This window comes from Aulostomus chinensis, chromosome 6 (genome assembly GCF_037954235.1).
Source record: "Aulostomus chinensis isolate RoL2024-O1b breed Wild chromosome 6, RoL_Achi_v1.0, whole genome shotgun sequence".
Lineage (NCBI taxonomy): Eukaryota > Metazoa > Chordata > Actinopteri > Syngnathiformes > Aulostomidae > Aulostomus > Aulostomus chinensis.
Genome location: NC_141325.1, coordinates 24,794,896 through 24,811,634, shown reverse-complemented (window position 1 = coordinate 24,811,634; position 16,739 = coordinate 24,794,896).

The window sequence follows — 16,739 nt, the reverse complement described above, 5'->3', positions numbered from 1 at the left end:
CACAGGCAGTGTGGGAACTGCGAGAATTTCAATCATCGGAATGAAATGAAACTAAACTTGCAAAGTACACAGATCAAGACAAATGAGGAAAGTTACAAAACACAGGGAGAACAAGCAGGCACGTGAATGAGCACAGAAACAAAACAGTGAACTGGTCTGACAATCACTGATGAGAAAGTTTAACTGGAGTACAAACTCCGCAAATCACACAACAAACAAGAAACGGGGAGAGAACGTGAAGGCAGGGAAGGAGCTGATTGGATGAGAGACACGAGTAGGAGGGCCGTGGCTGATGAGGAAGCCACACTCAACAAAGAAGTGAAAAAAGACACATCAATAATATCAGAAAGACGGACTCAACATTGGACGGAACAGAACACTGTCCTATAATGTCCTGTGCAGCTCAGTTTTCCCCAAGTTATGGAGGATGTTAAATCATTGTCACGTGAAAGTGTTGGGGACGTAAAGAAACCTTTTCTCATGGTTCTTCGTAGGCCTAATTAGAACGTGCCTTTTTTTCTCCTGTACACTTTCACAATGATCCAACAACATCCCAGTAGAAGCTCAACTATTTCCCCCCAAAGAGGAGGGTTGATATTAAATCATACATTCATCTGGTGGAGGGAAACAGGACTGAGTGAATGAGTGGCTAGTGGCCTTACATCTTTTAAAGTCTGCTTTCTCTACATCATGAATGATATCACCAGCCGACGAGGTCATATTTTTGGTGGTATGTTGTTTGTCTGTTTGCAGGATTACGTAAAAACTATGAGGCTGAATTTACTAAACTTAGTGGAGAGCTGTAGCATGGGCCAAGCCATTAAACATGGGGGTAGATCCATTTAACATAGCAAAAATTGCATTTCCTTAAACAGGATTTGTCTGAGTTTACCTTCTTGGAGCTATGTGTGTGCCTTCTTGTGATAATAGTCTTGTTTTTTTTGAAAGTTATGTGACAAAATAATCCTTTCCAAAAGTCAAGTTGAGAGTTATAAACAGCCCAGCTCTGCATCAGAAAATGTTTAGAAATTATTAGTTAGTATGTGAACACAATGTCTGAAAAAGTTAGATTATTTAGTCACTCTATTAAAACTAGATGTATAAAATGCATGTAAACACATTAGTGTGACTGAAATTGTATTGTACGAATTCAGACTAACATACCTCAGTTCCGATGCAGAGGTGTTGCACGACAGCATGCAAACACTTCAACTGGCCCTAAATTGGCCTGCCGTTCCAACCAGGTTCTGTAGGAACCCTCAAGTCAAACAGAGAACACTGGAGTGGTGTCATAATGGCCGGTGGAACGATACATTTCTGGAAAAAGGCCAAGGTTATTCCATCTCAGTTTGCTTCTTTTCTTTAATTGTCTCATACATACTACTGTACGTGTATATATGGGACAATGACAGCAGTCCAGTTGAATTTACTGTAAACCCACTGAACGCTTGTCGAGATGTGAGGCTCCTGTTGCACGTATACAGGGAAGAATGAGTCTTGAGGTGCCATATTCTTCATTTGACAGCATTAGGTTGCTAACGTTAAAATGTGCAGGTAGTGCAGCAGCTGTCACGGTACGTAAACCGATTGAGTCCAAAAAGATTATGTTGCTGATCTGCCCCAGTTGAGGGAGATATCTGCAGAGCCACATAAATGTGCAAACAGGGTCAGCAATGCAATTTGCAAAATATCTCCACTGATTTTTTCAACTAGGTCAGAATACAAGGTCAGCACAGAAATGCATTCGGTAAAGGGGGAGAAAAAAAAGCTACAGCGGGCAGGCAAATGTCTTTCATCTGCCCTTGAGCACACTGCCCATGGTCCAGATGGTTGGCCTGTCACAACACGCTATGTCTGCAACAGGAAATGTGTCTTATCCTTGAGGGTTTCTGTGCACTATATTTATGACATTTATCCAGAGCATCCACCGAGCAGGTAGCATGTCAGTGGGCTACCTACTGTAAGTCTCATATCAGCTGCTGCAGGAATCAAACCTGTGAACTTGTAAGGAGGCAGAGTCTAGCTCACCATGAAGCTGTCGTGCTCCCTCTGGAGACCGCTTCTTGGATCACTGCTGCATGTTGGCCACTGAACGCTCACTGTACCATAGCAGTGAGAAGAGAAAATGTGTCAGGGCCACATGATCTATTTTTGTAGATTTTTCTGCATCTCATTACTCAGTCGTATAATATATTCATCATATGCATTATAGAGAGGTGGTTGTAACTGAGAACTGAATGGTAATTCTTCCCCCATGTACATCATTTCCAGTATCACAGTCCCCCTTTCTGCATGGGTTTAGTATCCAAGCTGCGTGCTTAAATTTACAGTTACCTTTTCATACGGTTTGCAAGAACGTGCTGCACTTATAACAGACATGAAAGCAGAGAGGAAATAAGTCCCTATACTTTCTGAAGCATAAGCAGCCAAATATAGGGCATTCCTAAAGGTTGCAGATATACGGGTGGAATCGCTGCCTCTGGTAGTAGATTATAATTTCACTGGGCTCCCTGAGGAAAAGAGCAGGAATGATTTCAACAAAGACAATGAATCCTTAGCTAAAGTTCACACAAGTGTGCTTGAATGAGATTCTATTATGCAGCAATTGGCCCAGTTTATTTACTGGGAGTCTCCACTTTATCTTTCTTTGACTCCTGAATCCCTTTTTCATTTTGAGCTACCGCACAAAGAGAGCTAACGCCACCAGCAGTTGCTCTCTGTCTGGCAGCTCAGAGACTGAACTCTTGGTTGTTCTAATGGTTATTCTGTATGTGTGAAGGATGAGAATAGCATGATTTAATCAGCCTCTGTCTGCATTTACATGGAAATATGAGCAGTGAATGAACTCCGGGATGTCATTCTGTTGAGTGGTAACACAATCTTTGCAATGTCAACATATTTAACTCTTGACTGGAGAAGGTCCTGCCTCTCTGCTGCAGCAACACTGTCTGTGTGATATGACATAAATGTGCATATTTTTTTTTCTGGGTATTTACAATGTCACAACACACATTCATCAAACACAAGGAATCTCTGCATGTACTGTATATCTGTCTGCATGTATGCCTTCCATCTGATTTACTTCAAACTTGAGTGATGACCTTGAGGGTCTAGGTTCTGAAGGTCAAGGGCAGCGGCCCACGGACCAAAACTGGCCCCCCTGGGATGACATCTGGCTCGTTAGATTAATTTGATAATCTGGCTTTTATATTTATTTGCTTAATTTCTTTTCTTATCAGCAAAAACCCAAACATGTCATCCACGAGCTTGTTCCTCCAAAACTGTCACCATTACCTGATTAAAAAAAACTCTGTCCTTCCCTGGGCTGTTGGACTGATCATCCATCTCTCACTCTATCTCTCTCTCACTATATCTATCTCTCACTCTATCTATCTCTCCGTGATTAAGTAATATGACAAATACGATACAAAAACGTCTGGCAATCTGCATGATTTGAGCCACAAGAAACCAGTTCAGAATGAATATTGTTGTCAATCCATTTTTCTTTGTTTGCCATTTCGTTGTCAGTTTTCCTTGTCAGACTTTTTGATAATGACATTTCTCTCATTAGCCACCAATTGAGCAAGTTTACGATAAGACTTCCTTCTTAACAGTATTTAATCATTCAGTTTCACATTCTAGCCACTGGTTAAGCCTATTTTGATAATCCAATGTCCTGGCCCACCATCTAAAAATGGCGCATGGCCAAACTAAATTGCCAACCTCTGGTCGAGGGTCTGAGATGACAGAGGCTATGAGATGACAGACGAGATTGTGGATAGCTTTGATGCACTGATCAAAGCAGTCAGAGAGCAAAGATGACAGGGTTGACAGAATTCAGGCATTGCACTGACGGCAGGTGATGCCTGATGAGAGGCAGACTGACTGTGATCAAAGACAGGATCACAGTGAGAACTGGTCAGGGAGCTTTTGTGATGTCTCCAAATCCATGGCCTTGCCCCCCCAAAAAAAACAATGGACAGAATGGGCAGGGCTTGTCAGCTCAAGTTGTGCCTCTGAACTTTGATATCAGAGGGTAAAATCACACTCCAGTTGACGGCAGAAGTGGGAAAAATGTAAAAAAAAAACACACAAACAAAAAGAAACCACACAAAAAAACGTACATTGTTGATATCTCAGCTCACCTAAATTCCAGGTTATAATAACACTGTTTGAGGTATTTTGTACAAAGCAACATGGCAGCACATAGAAGATGAGCAGTACTGCGTCTAAGATTGATTTAATGTGACAGAAATCAGACATGAAAGTGCTAAAATGGTGTATTATTACAAGGGTTCACACTGGTGCATTCCTGAGTGGGAAGTCCGACCTCAGGGGGGGGTCCACTTGAAATCTCCAACCAAGACCTCAAAAATTCTGACTTTAAATGGAACGCACAACAAACACTGCATGGGATAAAGGAGTAGGGCATGTAATAGTGATGACATCTCATAAAATTGGATGGCTTTGATATTTTTGTGACTTGCTACAACCCATGGCCCTACACCTCAAACAACAGGCATTGCAGTCAATTTGCAGATGATTTACCACACAGGTTTTTATTTTTGTGCAGGTGTATCACATTTTCAAAATACTAATCCACAAAACTCCTCTACAGCGACGTGGAAGGCTGATTAAGCACAAAAACAATTAGGTCCCGTGAAATGGCTGCAGAGGAAATGAAACATTTTTGCATTTCATTTTCGACTCAGGAATAGTGCTGACTTGGCACAGTGGTCACCGAACACACTCCGTTCAATACGTGAACATTACAAATGGGGAGAGTGTGAAATGATTAGTACATTTTAGGATGGCGATACAGATGATTTAATTTGCAATTTGTTTTTTCCTTCTTTTGTACCAAGGAAACATACATTTCCATATGTGGCTGTGAAGCACCGTGGGGAAGAGGGCAGCATTTATCTCCATGTAGGCTACTTAAGTGACAGTAGAGCCTGTGTGGCAATATAAGTGGAGAGGATATGGGGCGGGCGGGCTGAGGAGTGGCCAACCAGCAATTTTTGGGTCACTTGTTTGATCCCCAGCTCCTCCAGAGGTCTTGTTGAAGTGTTCTTGAGCAAAATACCAACCCTTCAATTCTCCTGATGCCTTCACCATCAGTGTGAATGTATTGCAAAATGCGTATCGCCTCATCTCACTTCTATACTGTAGAGTTGTGACTGGGTGAACAGGAATGTGTTTTAAAAGCATTTTGAGTGGTTGGCTGACAAGAGAAGTGCTATATAAATATAGTCCATTTACCATTTACTATTTTATAAGTTGACTTGATGACTTCCTCTGTGATCCATCTTTTGAAATATCAGTGAGGCCCAGTGTGGAACCTTTTGCTATCAGACTTTTAAAGTTGAATAAAGATCCTTAGAAGTATGGTAGAATATTTAACCCTTTTACCCTTATAATAGAAAACAGACACACTGTATGCACACTCACACTTGCTAAAAAACACAAAGAGAGACCCGGCAGAAGAGACACAGGGCTCTGGGGATTCTCATGACAGCGGTAGCGATGACGGATCCTGACAGGTGAAATATGAGTTCCACTGTAAAAGGGAGCAGAGTTCACACACACACGCACACACACACACACACACACACACACACACACACACACACACACACACACACACACATACACACACATATACCTTGAAGTACCTTCTGCTGCAAATTCATCTCTTCTTTCACAACTCGAATACATCACTACAAACCCTTGATGTAGAAGTTTGAACATTCAAAGAAAAACTTCATCTTCCAATCATCATCCAAGGCAGGTCCAGCACTATGAAGAGAGTTTATTATACTCAGTTTACGTTTAATTAACGGACTTCCCAAAAGCAACCAATCACAACTGTACACAAGCAGTCATACAGCGACATCACAAACATGGAGGTCTGGGGCTGCATACTAAGGGGAATAAACCATAACCATAAAGCTAAAAGCAGCACAACTGCTGCAGCCAGAGCCAGGAAGGAAATCTGGTAGAAACGTGACGACTGTGTGAATCAATCCATCCATCCATCCATTTTCTTCCGCTTATTCCTGTTAAGGGTCACGAGGGAGCTGGAGCCTATCCCAGCAGCTACGGGCAAGAGGCGGGGTTCACCCTGGACAGGTCCCCAGTCCATCGCAGGGCCAACACATATAGACAGACAACCATTCACACTCACAGTCACACCTATGGTGAATTTAGAGTATCAATCAGCCTAGTCCCCAATTGCATGTCTTTGGACTGTGGGAGGAAGCCGGAGTACCAGAGAGAACCCACACAGGAACAGGGAGAACATGCAGACTCCACACAGAAAGATCCCATGCCTGACCTGTAACCCTCTTGTTGTGAGGCGACAGTGCTAACCACTGCACCACCGTGCCGCCGACTGTGTGAATGTTTAACATTGATCATTGTCAATATCTGATCATGAGATCTGACCATAATAACAACTGTGAATCCCCCCAAATTAAGCTGTGGCGATATGAAATGTTCTTTGGAGCAAGGGATGAATAAATATCTAAATGTAATGTAAACCTGTGAATAGGCTTACTTGCAAATCTTGTTAGGTCCTTGTAGCTGCAGTGAGATCGCTATACAAACAAATATATGAAAAGTGAACCACCTTTGGGACACTGAAAACTCTGAGTTAAAGCCTTTGTACCCTGAGTCTTTTTTTTTTTTGTCTGACATCGAATCACACATAAAAAACAAAATCCACTTTAAGTGTCAACACACTGACGCGAAAGCTCGATTTTTTTTTACTGAAGAGGTTCAATTTTCAGAGGTTTTTTTTGTATCCCTCTATAGTGTTAAAAGGGTTGTTTGAGTGTTCAGAGCCATATTAGCTTACATGCATTAACCTAAATGGCTTCTGAGAAGTTCAGAAGAGATGAATTAATGAGCGAACAAGAAGTGACAGAATCACAAAATCATCCTCACTGGTTGATGACTCAGTTTGTCTGGCAGTGCAAATTTTCACAAAAAAAATGAAGAAAGAAAAAGAATTGCATCAGACCCAGTGTGCATGGTTTCTTTTTATTTTATCATTTTTTTTCCTTTCAGAATGCTCATTTAAAATCGCATTCGGAAAAAAAATTTGACTCAGTGTGCAAAGACGGGGGGGGGGGGGGGGGGGCGTGGGGGTGGGGGTCACACGTGCGGTACAGAAGTAGAGCACCTCAATTCTTTCAGAATTTAGCCACTGAAACTCACCTAGTGAGGTTATAGCATTCGGTATCTAATCACAATTTTATTTTGTGAAGTCTACCATGTGGGCAATTTAACATTAATTAGTAAAGCCCTCTCAGGTAGATTGGAGCTCACCGCCCATCTACAGTTTATTCCATGTTTCATACAGTATTAATAAACACATCCAGAATTCATGATATTACATAAGACCTGGAGGCCTATTGGCAGGTGTTGTGATTGACACCACAGTCATCGGTGTGTCCAGTCTGGATTAGTGTTTCATGTTGGAGAGCTGGTAGCCAAACAGGCTGTTCTTAAAACAATACCACCTTCTCTCTGCTCAAAGGGGGAATTATTAATGAAAGACACATATTAGACGACTACTGGCCCTGCTTCTGGATATTAAAGTAACAGACCGAGTCACTTAATTGAACCCAATTGATTAATGGACTTTCATTTTAAAAATGTATGTGTTGTTAATAAATGCTATATTGGAATCATGGGGTTGTAACTCTTGAAATATCTGACATATGACTGCCATTATATGATGGCCAATGAAGGAAGTGCTCATAAAGCAGCAGGAATGCTGGTATTATGGGTAGACAAGGCGAAGAACATGGACACATAAAACCCCAGATCACATTCTGAAGTGTGACACACACGACTGCAGTGTCACAGGGCTTTGCATTATCAACAGGAGTATCCTGATCTGTCTTGATAAGATGACAACGTCCAGTCCTCCAATATCAACAGACAGAAATCTGAAGTCTGCCTCCACCAGGACAAGAAGGACCTGCACCGATGCATGAGAGTTCCATCTCTCCTCTGATCCCCAGATCCCTACGTGAGCATGACTTGTTGGTGTCTTCCATGACTTCCCAGATGGTATTATTGGTTTCCCTTGCTATTTGTGCCACAGTTAAGATACTGAGGAGAAACCCTGCTGCACTGGTGGCGTAACTCTCTCCAGGAACTACATATCTGCAAAAAACAATATGCCGATGAAAGATGTCAAAAATAAAAATGGGAAAAATGTGTACTTTGAATATTCCCTTTGTTAACACTCAGACATCTGTCAATATACCTTCTGCTTTCATCGTATTTTGAATAAGCACAGACAAGTAATAGATTCCAGTCCTCAAAGTTCCTAAAATTATTAAAATCAAAGTGTCAGCAGCAGTTATCAGCGAACCAAACAAGCGTCAAGTCTCTAAAAAACTCACAACAGTGACAAATTCCTGGGCAAATAGACACATTTTAAAATGTCTATTTCTATGAAATTTCTTATTATAGATATTTTATCAAATTCCCCTGTATCTCCTAATGTGTTTCTTTGTTCTAAGAGAAAGAGAATTAATTGAAATATGAAATTATTATGTGGTGAAGTGTTTTGCAGAATACAAATAACACCCACTACTTTATCTGTTGAAAGACAGAAGTTCATTTTCAACACTGTACATAAATAATATTGCAATATGATTGTCAGGGAAGATCTTCCAGGCATGCTGATATTATGAAGCTTTGCAGACATACTCATTTCAAATGCTCCCTTATTATGTTGATCATTTGTGCATCACTGTGCTTCTTTTTATATTACAAATGTAATTTACTGGAGGCAAGGTTAAAGGATTATGTTCACATCTCATATCAGGTAAATGGCGCAGGTCAAATAATGTCATTAAATTTCATAGCAGCTGGCAGATCTTTGATTAGAAGAGACGACTGGCTGGATGATCCCAGTGTCACAGCTGAGTGGTGAGTTCAATTGTGTCTCCTCTCTGCCCCCCCCCCCCCCCCCCCATCTGCCACTCATCGTGTCAATAATGCAAGAGTCTGGATTTATATTCCACACACACCCTGGTGGTAGTAAATGGACAGTTATGGTGAATGGACATAGTTGGCTGGACACATACAAGAGCTCCATTGTTACAAGCTTGATTGAAAATGCTCGGTGTATCAGAGGAGCAAGCCAAGCGATTACACACACACACACACACACACACACACACACACACACATACAAGACAATATGCATTTGCAGACAGCAGCAAGAGGTTTGTAGAAAACAAGCAACTGAAACTGACTTCTGGCTATGGCTCTGCTTGATCTGGTGAGACAAGCTTGTTGCGACTAATATTAACAACCTCTAGCGAGAGTCTGCTGATGTCCTCTCTTGAACAGTTTCAGAGATAAACATTTCACTTAGCACTATAAACACAGAGTAGCTCACATCTGTTTACATTATCCATTCAGACTCCACTTGTTTGTGTTGCCTTTGTGATAAAAAAAAAAGTAGAGCCAGGACCCAAAAGCTGTGATCACCGAGGAAAAGATTAAAATCCAAACCCTGATTTGAATTAACCATACAGACCAGTCACAGCTGAAACCCTTTTTAACAGTCCAGTCAAGTTACGCAACCAGACTGCAGCTTGATCAATTGATGTGCATCAAATTGACACCATAACGTTTGTCATAGGTACACATCGCTGCATACCACATAATGTGTCCCTCCGAGGAAATACAGCTGATTGCATCGATACAGACGGTGGTTCTATGGTGATTCTTAAAGGTTTGATGTATTAATAGATTTTTAAAACATTCCCCTATCCTCAGGAGAAGGGAATTATCCTCATGTCCTTAAGGGGAGCTTCTCTTTCCAGGAAAGGTCAAGAAATCTTGTGTAAGCAAGATCAAACGATGCCAGATGACGGAAAAAATAGAAGGAAGGTGTTTTTTACAGTGTCCATGATCATGTTTAGTAATGCAATTTTTCACCGTGTAATTAATATATGTTGTGTATTCATGATTTGACAGTTAATTTCTAGTTGCTGATGTTAGATAATTTACAAATAAACTCTCGGATCCATAGGCAACCTCAGTTTATCTTTTCAAGACTACAACCACAACAGCTGAGGCCCAGGCCACTTTGTAACATACAATTTCCTCCCACACACTTCCACATGCTCATTTCCACACCATTTCTTCCTCTGAGCTCTTGTCTGGGTTATATTTCCTTCAGTAAATGAAACCACCAGCACCCTTAACTGAAGCTGGCCTTGAAGCTGAATAAAGGTTGGTCCGTAACCATGTTACCTCATTACATGCAGGAATATTTCAAATGGTCTAGACCAACATGCTTTGTTTCCTAGTGAATTCTGTGTGCTTGTGAGCCACCACACATCATGCAGGAGCCTGTGAATAGGAGACCGTCAACAGCATCGGTTTACTGTCAGTGTTAAGTGGTGATAAACACATCAGATTAATGGTTTTACCGTGAAAGTCCATGTATGAGAGTACAGAATGAGAAGAGTGAGTAAGGCCTGAGGTGCGCAATGATTGCACGATTGCCTTAATTGAGTGTTGAGATGCTCGCTTTCCCCTCCTCAATTATTGGCTGCAGGATACTTGACACCCTTCTAGGACCCTCATAGTTGCCCATATCGCAGAAGCACAAGTGACAAAGTGAAGATCATCTCATGAATTCTCAGAATAAGGACATTTTTTTATTCCTACAGCATGACATAAAGAATGTGTACAAGTAATATCGCTTCCAAAAAAATGGATGTACACATCAGTACAAAAAAAATTATGTCGAAAAAGTTGGAATGTGTGGAATTCTGGCAATGAACTTGATACGTTGATCATAAACACTTTAACAGAAAAACAGTATTGTTTTATTGAGAATGAGGTCAATACTCCGATTTCTGCATTCCCATAAAACTAATAAATGGTGACCCTTGTTGAAATCATTCAGTTTCCTTCAACCCAACAGGCAAATTCAATGTTACTTTTGTGTCCTCCAGAATTAAATGAAATGGATGGTAAAGTTGTAAAAATGAAAGCAGAAAATTGTTGTTAAAGCCTTAATAAACATGAACAGCATTTCTGCAGTTTTTTTCTAAATTAGCGCTTTCAAAGTACTTTATATTATTGCCTCATTCACACACTGGAGCTGACATCCAGAGCAGGAATGAACCAGCAGCCCTTTGCTATTTGCTACTGGACACACCCTCTTCCTCTGAGCCATTCCGCTCCACCAAGAGCAGGTAGCCATCCTTGTGACCTCTCCCTCTCCTCCAAGAGGTGACGGAGCTCAAAACATGCAATGTTGATGTCAAAGACTATCATTCAGAGGGGATTCAGTCAGGAACTGGAACCTCATTTTGATCATCAATAACACCATCTGTAATCGAGCCCTCCTGTGTGCGTGGGCACCGTTGCAGTTGAGCTGCATCCTGAAAAAAGCCTCTCATCTCCCAGGAAATCCCCTCAAATCCCTCCTGTGATCCTGCACAGACTCCGGCTGTAGTTCTGATGCTGTGTGTGTTGTTTTCATTGTGGGTTCACGCTTGACCTATAAATTGAGTTGGTCAGTTAACTGGACTACTGTCGTTGTCCCGGCACACATTCATGTGGAAATGGTGATATGCTCCACTTCCAGCTGATTACAATCAGACTTTTTCCCAGTTCAGTTTAGCATCTCGTACCAAACAATTTAGCGAGCAGCATAGTCAAATGGCGAAGGTCAGTTGGGCTGATGTGCTTATGTGTATTTTAAAAGTCCAGTTATAATTGGACTAACACAATAATTAGACTTTTTCAACATTATGTAAATGTAATATAATGAAATTTCTTTTTTCTTTCTGTGTTTGGTAATATGGCTGCGTCCAACTCGCCCGACCTACATGCAGCTGAAGTACCGCCCGCATGTGATGAAGCCACAACCATTCTGATATTAGTCTCAGATCATTTAGTTGCCTGAAAAATGGACACATCATAACATCTGGATACAAGAAATGTGCAAGGATATGAGGCCAAATTCACAGTGTGGCCAAACTAGGAGAAAAATAAAGACTTTTCTCAAAATAGATGTATATTGTAAAAGAAGCAGCTGTGAAAGGTTTTACCTTTCACAGCTGCTAATCATAATAATTAGGTCCATTTGGTCTGATAACGGGGTGGCACGGCTCAGAAGTGGAGTGGCCTCCTAGCAACCCAAAGATCGCTGGTTCAATCCCCACTTCCCCCGGTGACCATGTTGAGCAAGTTAGTGAGCTCCTAATTGCTCCTGATGGCCCTGTGACGGACTGGCGACCCATCCAGTGAACCCCGCCTCTCACCCAGAGTCAGCTGGGATAGGCTCCAGCCCCGCAATCCTTAACAGATAAATTGCTGGATGGATGATCTGATAACATTTGGAAAGTTGAGAGATTGAATCATTCTTCCTTCATTCTAGTTAACCGAAGGTTGAATCAAAAGTTAGTTGGCTCAGTTGGCAGAAGTCTCTAGTGTACACAAGTGTTTCCTTCATTCCAGAAATCCAAAATGTTAGGGTTCCTGTGCCAAATTTGCTCTGCCTGCAAAGCCTCCGATGCCCTACCCAGTTCTCTTTACTCACAAAGGAAATAATAGATCTTGCTCTACTTACTCAGCCTGACTAACAACCAAGTCTTAAAAAGCAGACAGCAAGAAACAGAAAATACACAAGAATGTGAACTTCACCACCATATTATAGTCAGCGATCAATAATAACACAGTTCAAATACCACTGACTGAGGCTCTGTCAGAACCCAAACACTTATCTTCAGATTCCAAATAGGCAATCAAAGTCTGATTGAGTGGTAAGACATTCCTTGGCCTGTGAATATAAACTGAGAGATTAGGTGTTGCCTCCTCCAGCCTGGCCTTTGTGCTACTCTCAGCTCCAGGGAAAGGCAAGCCTAGATGCAGATTCATGGGGGGTCCACTGAGCAAAGGATGGAGCTGGAGAATATTTCCGTTCCCTAGAATGAGGGAAACAAGATGGCCATACATAACATAACAGGCTTGTTGCCAGGGGCTGGCAGTCTGCAAAGCCTTTACTGTCACGATGGACGAAGAACCAGTTTTGTTTCAATCAATGGCATATGTTCATTGAACTAAACAGTGTGTGTGTGTGTGTGTGTGTGTGTGTGTGTGTGTGTGTGTGTGTACCTCCTGCTATAAATAAACAATTAAAACTGTTTCTCCCAACCCAGAGGATGAGAAAGATGTAACCTCCATAGCTCTAGAAATATTCCACGTGGCGACACTGAAATGTGCTTGAAGTGCATGTGAATACACAATAAAGTGATAAATGTTTTCGATTGACGTCATCACATCCTGCAAAAGGCTTCAAGTCAAACTGTCCCCTTCTGGTCCCCCTCCCTCCCCCCCTGTCATACATCTCCTTGCTTTGGTGAGACATTCTGGCACCTTATTCCTTCTCAAACTATTGTTTATTTCACAGAGTTGAGACATGATCACAGCACATCATTCCTTCCATTCTTGGGCTTTCTAGGGCCTTATTTTAACTACTGTATAGCCAAAGTGTTTGCAATTTTCTATGAATTAACTCAGATGTTCAAGCCAGTTGTAGTTAAACGCCATCATTCATCCAGCAAACTGTGGGGACATTTCTGCAGTTGGTACACAGCACAATGGCAGAGGGATGTAGCAGGGCTTCGGATTAATCTGGTAATCCTTCTGCTGTCATACACACTATAGGCTCGGAGTCACACTCATTGCTGTGTGGCAGACATGCACTTTGAGTCCAACATAATACTATCATCCCAAACAGCCATGAGTCAAGGATCACCCAGCAGCGCTCGTCCCATCTCTCCTCCCGAGGGTGAGAATCTCTGGGTCACAGGCGTCACTCTGAAGCTGGCAGCCTCTATTTAGGGAGCAGTGACCCCCTGCAGCTGTGATGATGAATGTCAGTAAAAAGCAATGAAGATGCTTTTATCACCTTCCCTTTGTCCTTCATCATTAGTCCCACATTCTGTTCTTATGAGGTCTATTAGGAGACAAACAAATGAGGTTCCTCGCTGAATTTATCACCCTCATCGTTTTGTTAGCCACAAGCATCACAGTTAAATTTTTACACTTTTGCACTCTCATTGAAAGAGTTTTATGTCATTTAATGTTACGTTTCGTATCTTTTTGTGTGTTCACCAAAAACTGTTTACCTCAGTGCCAGTTTAATGTGCACGTCCAGACATAGTATTTGCATTCAAGCTGACAGGCTTGAAAATACCTGGCATGTTTCCAGATTTTACACTGCATTAGTGGTCTTTGCATGACAGCTAGGAGCAGTGTTCACACACACACACACGCACACACACGCACACACACGCACGCACACACACACACACACACACACACACACACACACACACACTGTGACAGACAGTGGAAATGGGAGTGCTTGGTTCTGCTTGATTGAATAAACCAGTATAACTGACATTTCTATTCTTTTCTTTGCGTATAGAAGAGTGGTTCTCATCTCACGACTAAAAATAAATAAAAGAATTAGTGCAACTTTATTCAAAACATTGTTATTTTTAAGGGTAAATAAACAGAAGGAGAAAAAAAAATCCTGAGCTAAATAAAGATGTTATGTTTGAGGGGATATGCAGGATACGCAGTCGACAATGGATGGATGGATGGATTTTAGTATGTTGTCAGTATCCTACATTATTAACTTTTCGAACTGCTTTTTTTTTTACTGTGTATAGTAAAACTTACAAAAAATAATGCAGTATAATTTATACATATATTATGTAATTATGAGTCAGGAGCGAGATGTTGGACATTTGCTGCTGTATTGTGGTGAAAAATACTGAATGTTCTTAGCAAGATGTTCCGCCAGTGTTGTGATTATAAAACTGTGTTATTAAAGAGGTTTATAGGATATTTCAGCTGTTATTTGTTTGTACCTTAACCTAATAAAAAAATCATGCTTCCTTACCACTAATCAAGTAATTTTATGCCTAAATTTAACCAGGCCTTAGCCACCATGTTCTCATAACTACCTAATTTGGTACACAGCCACCTATTATATGTCGCTGTTAATATATTTTTGCTGCCTTTTTAGGGATGAAATTCATGCTCGCGCTTGTATTTAAGAGGCTTTACAGCCACAATGAGTTATTCAGTTGCATACCAAAGAGTATAAAATTTCCACTTGTTTAGATTGAAAGTTGTCCCACCTGACCTCCAGCACACACTCTATGTATTCTTTAAAAGTTATTGAATAACTTTTTGGGGCAGCACGGTGGTCCGGTGGTTAGCATGGTCGCCTCTCAGCAAGAAGGTTCTGGGTTCGAGCCCCGGCTCGGGCACAGGATCTTTCTGTGTGGAGTCCGCATGTTCTCCCTGTGTCTGTGTGGGTTCTCTCCTGGTACTCCAGCTTCTTCCCACCGTCTAGAGACATGCAAATGGGGACGAGACTGGATACTCTAAATTGACCGTAGGTGTGGCTGTGAGAGTGAATGGTTCTCTGTCTGTCTGTGTTGACCCTGTGATGGACTGGCGACCTTTCCAGGGAGAACCCCGCCCCTCACCAGAAGGCAACTGGGACAGGCTCCAGCCCCCCACCCCCACCCACTCCATGACCCTTAACAGGATAAGCCGTAGAAAATGGATGGACGGATGGACATCAGTGTGCAAACAATTCTCACTGTAACTGCAGTGTCCTATCCACCCTAACATTCTATTTCAATTTACATGTGTCCTCTCTGCTTGCTCAGCCTTTTAATCAATGATATGGATGGATTTAAGGATGAAATGATGGCTTTTTCTCTCCCTCACTGTCTCGGCATTCTATCACTGGCATCTGCGCACTATCTGCAGAGCCTCTGCCATGCTGGACCTTTGGTCCAACAAGGTGATTTATTAGGAAATACATGCTTGATCAGCTCCCAGCAGCTTCACACAGATCTTTACAGCTGGCTTTGGGCTCTGTTTGTAAGTCTCATTCATCATGCCACCCCCTGCTCCACTCAAACAGAGGAGGAGGGGGTCTGGTATTAACCTTGGCCAACAATTACAGGCAAACAGTGAAAATCCAATCCAAGTTCTGACATGCATCCCATTGCAGAGTTGCCTGCAGGCAGCAGTCCTCAATGACAGCCAATATTCATCAAGAGTCAGTCTGCTCACTCGTTCCGCTCTGCTCATATGCTCGAAGAGTCTCATTCCATCGTCATATGTGGAGCGCTAAGGGACAGACTCCATGCAAGTTATCTGGTCCCGCCAAGCTTCAAGTTTTACTCCACACAGCCTCTATTAGATATAACACATACATGTTTCATGCTGTCCTCAGCTCTGGAAATATTCCATGTGTGAAAAGCCTGCATGGACTCTGCTTGATTCCTATTGGCTGTTAATGGATCTCATGCAATGAGTGTGGAGGTCACCACTGCCCACTGAAGTGAACTTGAGTATTTTGACTGAGGAACATTTAACATTTTCTGACAGCTCTGAGGAGTGATTACCTTAGTATGGGACATTATTGCATTACAGTCCATGAAAACATCATCAGTAGAAGTGAGCACCCTTGCCACGTATAATTTTTCAGATGCGTTTTCGATGGTTTACACTGCTAGAAAAGGGTTAAGCCCCTATGAAGTTGAAATATCTATATCTATATCTATCTATCTATCTATCTATCTATCTATCTATCTATCTATCTATCTATCTATCTATCTATCTATATATATATATATATATATCACTTG